This window comes from Eubalaena glacialis, chromosome 3 (assembly GCF_028564815.1).
Source record: "Eubalaena glacialis isolate mEubGla1 chromosome 3, mEubGla1.1.hap2.+ XY, whole genome shotgun sequence".
Lineage (NCBI taxonomy): Eukaryota > Metazoa > Chordata > Mammalia > Artiodactyla > Balaenidae > Eubalaena > Eubalaena glacialis.
Window position 1 is genome coordinate 176,462,424 of NC_083718.1, and position 5,192 is coordinate 176,467,615.

The 5,192-nt window shown below is 43.1% G+C and overlaps 1 non-coding gene across 1 annotated transcript; it reads right to left on the reverse strand.

The window, feature by feature from the left end:
* Positions 1-4,771: 4,771 nt before the first annotated feature.
* LOC133089217 (U6 spliceosomal RNA) lies at positions 4,772-4,881 on the reverse strand. The gene has a single exon (XR_009700602.1). It is a non-coding gene; the product is annotated as a U6 spliceosomal RNA (small nuclear RNA).
* Between the last annotated feature and the right edge of the window lie 311 nt (positions 4,882-5,192).

A 5,192-nucleotide genomic window follows, 5' to 3' on the forward strand; every position in this document is an offset into this window, starting at 1 on the left:
AGTGTAGCAGACTTGTTCAAAAATATTCATATCGGGCTTCCCTGGTGGTGCAGTGGTTGAGAATCCGCCTGCCAATGCAGGGGACGCGGGTTCGAGCCCTGGTCTGGGAAGATCCCACATGCCGCGGAGCAGCTAGGCCCGTGAGCCACAATTACTGAGCCTGCGCGTCTGGAGCCTGTGCTCCGCAACGAGAGAGGCCGCGATAGTGAGAGGCCCGCGCACCGCGATGAAGAGTGGCCCCCGCTTGCCGCAACTAGAGAAAGCCCTCGCACAGAAACGAAGACCCAACGCAGCCAAAAATAAATAATTAATTTTTAAAAAAATATTCATATCTACATGGTTCATTATAGCCAAAAACCTTGAACAACTCTGTTGTCCATCACCAGTAAGATGGATACATTAGATGTTATACATTCACACAATGAAGTGCTATACAGCAATAAGTTAGGACTATACACAATGACATGGATGAATCTCACAAACATAAGTTAGAAAAAACACATCCAGGGAATTCCCTGGCGGTCCCGTGGTTAGGACTTGGTGCTTTCACTGCCAAGGGCGCGGGTCCAATCCCTGGTTGGGGAACTAAGATTCTGTAAACCTCGCGGGGGCAGCCAAAAAAAAAAAAAAAAAAGAACACATCCAGTAAGACTGTATTCATATAGAACTAAAAATAAACATAATTACATTGTTTGAGGATGCATACTGTTGGAGGACAAAGAGAATGAAAAGTGCCCACTGAACTGAGAGTATCTTGAGACTGAAAAACGAGGCAGGCAGCTCCATATACTCAATGGGTCAGCTTATTATAGGGTAACTTGCTCACAGAGTGGGATCAGGCAGATGACAATCTGGAAGCATTCACGGCTGCGCTCTACAGCACAGAGGGGCCATTGGGACAATTTTATAGTTAACCTAGCGTACGGGGGCACATGCTTGGAAACACAGAGTGCTCTCCGAAGTCAAGCTTTATGAATGAGTAACTAGTCTCCTGAGCGCTGGGAGTAAGTCAGCCAAGGTCTTCATCATTGTTTGGGAACTAAGAGCATAGAGGCCACCTGGACCTAACAATCATTAAACATTATCTATTAACTACAAAGCCCTCCACAGAGAAGAGATGAGCTTGCTACATAGTACAGCCCAAGGTAGGGTCAGTGGAAGGACAGGAGGAACCAAACGGGGCCCAAGATTGTGTCAGTTATGCTAACATCCAGACACATACAGATGTGCTAAAACTCTAAAGTAAAGCAAGGATAGTATTATTATAAAAGTCAGGATAGTAGTTATCTGGAGTGGGAGGAGGGGAGATGAAGATGGAATTGCGATTGGCGGTTGGGGGGTGGGCGTGCTGGGACTTGCAGGGTGTTTACAATGTTCTACTTCTTGACCTTGGGAGGGAGAATACATAAGTGTCCTCTTTATAATTATTAGTTAAATTCTACATACGTGTACTTTTTTAAAAATATTTATTTATTTTGGCTGCGCCGGGTTTTAGTCGCGGCAGGTGGGATCTTTTAGTTGCGGCATGCGGACTCTTAGTTGTCGCATGCACGCAGGATCTAGTTCCCCAACCAAGGATCCAACCTGGCCCTCCCCCCACCCCTCGCATTGGAAGCCCGGAGTGTTACCCCCTGGACCCCAGGGAAGTCCCCATATGTGTACTATTTATATAAGTAAGAGTCTGGGGAAAGATATGTAACAAATACATAACATAGTATTAAGATTCAGAATATACAAAGAATTACCAAAAATCAATAAGAAAAAGACAAATGTATTAGTCCAGGTCCAGTCAGGTGACAGAAACCACACAGTAATTTGAACGGGGAAAGCTTAATGTAAAGAATTGTTATCTAATAATAGGGGACTCTTAGAATAATTAATGACTAAGGTGTAGAGAGAATGCCCAAGAATGAAGCAATAGCTGATACAGGGAACAGGCCTTCCCTATAGGACTGAGGCAGAGCGCCCAGGAAAGAACAAATCTGGAAGAGATTCAGACCTCATGAGAGAAGATGTTTCTCCACTAGATGGTGGAGAGGTTTGCTGAGGTGCCATAGGCCAGGGCTGACAAGCAGAAAACTGCCCACTTGGGTGAGAACAAAATTCACTAGGAAACTACTTAATGGAGAAGAATAGCTGGGAAGCCACCCAGTGGGTGCCAACAGAACTCACTTAGAAGATGCCCACGTGGTGCCCCTGAAACTCACTGGGAAGCTGCCCACAGGGGTGACTCTAAAACTCACTAGCATGAGCACGACTGTTTGTCCCACATACCACTGGTCACTGAACACTGAACACTGCTACGCATCACAGGAGCAAGAAAAGAACACAGAAATCCTGAAGAGAAGCCCCCTTCCTCCTGCAGTGTCCCCCAAGCATGCTCTACAGACAGGGCTGAACATCATGCCAGCTGGCAAAGGGGAAATAGTTACAGGGGTCCATCTTAACTATCAAAAGCAGGGCAATGAATGGTGGCTTTAATGCTGAGACACAATAAATTGTTAACTGACACCACAAACAAATAACCCAGACTATCCTTAGAAACTGGTAAACTATCTATCTCCAGGGAGAAGTTTGACCGACAGCAAGGTAAATGTGCATGCTTTCCATGGGCAGACCCCAGGGGAACTGCCAGGAATGAGACACCCACAAAGAAATCTGCCCCAGAGAGTCAGATGTCATCTGCCAGAAGTCAGATGACATCACCTGTAAAAGGCTGGATTTCAGAGCATCAAACACAGAACTGAGATGGGGTGGCCAACCAGAGGAGGCATCCCCCACTCTGTGGAACTTCAGGGGGGGTCCCCAGAGAGGGGATCGCAAAAAAAATCCACAAAATCACCTCACAGGACAGTCATCTTTAGATTTCCACTACTTCAGTAGTAATCTGGCACCAACGTCAGATTAGTAGTGAAGCCACCAAAAACAATCTTTCCCTCCCCCTGCCCCAGCCCTAGAGGGACCCAAAACAGGGCCCAGGGAGTGGGGAGGGAGGGAAAGGAGAAAAAAGAGAAGATGCCAACCATGTGTCCTCCCCACTCTGCAGGCTTCTGCCTGGGAAAAGGGAAACTTTAAATTGGATGAAAGTCTGAAGGTTTTACATCAGACTGGACTGGGGTTTTTTATTACCCTGTCTGCCAAACCCACCAGTTTTGGTTTTTTTTTAAGTTTTTTAACTTTTGTTTTATATACAAAGAGGTAGTATTGTTTCTGCATAAGGTAGATTCCTGGATGACCCATTCAAGGAAGTTCACTTAGTCCAACTTAGTCCACCATGAGGCCAGCCCATAAAGATGGTGAATGATGAGGTAAGCCCTCCTGCACCTCCAAATGATGTTCATTCAGTTTCCCAAGGGTGATTTCTATCAGTCCTGTTTCATAATTAAATAAAGTGTTTTGTGGGGTTTTTTCCTGGAAGAATTAAGGCCTTCCTATGCACAAATATTGTTTCTGCCACTGTTGCTAAAAAACTCCTTTGTGATATTAATCCCCACTGGAGACCAACCCTCTCCATGTCAAACAACAGAGGTGCTCATTTCACTTGAAAGATTTTTTTTAAAGACCTCTAAATTCTTCCCAATTCAAGACAGTTTATATTGTCTCAGTGATCCCCAGAGTTCAGAAGCATTGAAACTTTTTTTTCTATCAATAAAAGACAAATTTAGCTAAAATACATGCCACTACAAACATTAAGCGGCCTGAATCGCTCCCCTTTGGCTAATAAACATTGCAGAAATTCCAACAGGTAAACTAATCTGAGTTCCTACTGTCTTGTCAGGAGAAGATGCATAAAAAATAATCCTGATTTACCCCTATTATTGAAAAAAAGAGAAAGGAAGAAAACAAGCGAAAAAGATCTTCAAAAGCACTCATAAAGCTGTAAGTTTCTGCCAAGCTCTTATGGGTTTTGTGAAATCTTATCATTCACAGCACCGCAAAACAAACAATTCCACATACAGTTCCCTGTTTCTGCCATCAATTTGCACCTGGGTTGGTGGATCCACTTTCAAGACCAACAAAGGAAAATTTCTTTAGATTCATGCTGGAAAAGACCTTACCTTGTTCCACTGAGCTCATAAACTGCTGGGAAGCATCCGGGTTTCTCAGTGTAGGTTCACAAGTCAGTCTCTAAGAAGATATCTACCCCATGCAAACACCCAGTGAACCAGACTCTTTTCTTAAAGCGTTTAGTAGATATAACAGCACTAGTAATATTGATTAAATGAGTGCACCAAACCCCTCTCTATGCAATATCACTATGAGTTAAAGCTTCAGACACACACATTAACAAAGTGACCAAAATTACTCAATGATCCCATTTTCTTCACAGGAAGCCAAAACTTAAAGAAGCAACTCCATGATGCGTGCTGCAGGTAAGTAATATATTTTTAGTCTAAACTGTCCTGGAGGCCTGTGACAATGTTTACAGCTCTGTAAAAATGGACAATAAAATCTTTAAAAGAATTTTCCAAGGTCAAACTAAAAATTTAGCACTATCTAAGTGGTGCTTGATGAACTAAAATTCTAGTTAAAAAAAAAAAAAGTTATTTTAATGAACAGTGACTTTCTGAGTCACTGGTGTCTCCAAGATACTTTTGTGGGGGGTTTTTTGTTTTGTTTTGTTCGGGGCTTAAAGAACAAACATTCATTTCCCAAAGACCTGGAGGCTGGGAAGTCCAAGGTCAAGATGCCTGCAGATGAGGTGTCTGGTGAGAACCCACTTCCTGAGTCTTAGAGGGCTGTCTTCTGCTGTATTTGAGTGAGGGAGCTGAAAAATATGGAACACTTCACGAATTTTCATCTCATCCTTGTGCAGGGGCCATGCTAATCTTCTCCATATCATTCCAGTTTTAGTACTATATGTGCTGCTGAAGTGATCACTTCAAGACACCTTTGGATCTTAATCACTCATTTGTTCTTTGATCAAATGGAAAACCACTGCATTAATTCCGTTTGGGCAAGTTGTCACTATGACCTTACTTGGTCTTGTTGCTTCTTGCTGGAGAGATTTTTCTCTACTCCTGTCTCTATAACTCAGAGGCTTTTACCAATGATCTTGCCCTGACTGTAAAATTCTAGTTTCTAAAAAAAAAGAATGCAAGGCTATTGGTTGGTCTAGAATGAGTTTGTCTCAAAACATATTTTGTTAAATACATTGATTTCCTGAGCTGACCACTGACCAGAGTAATATT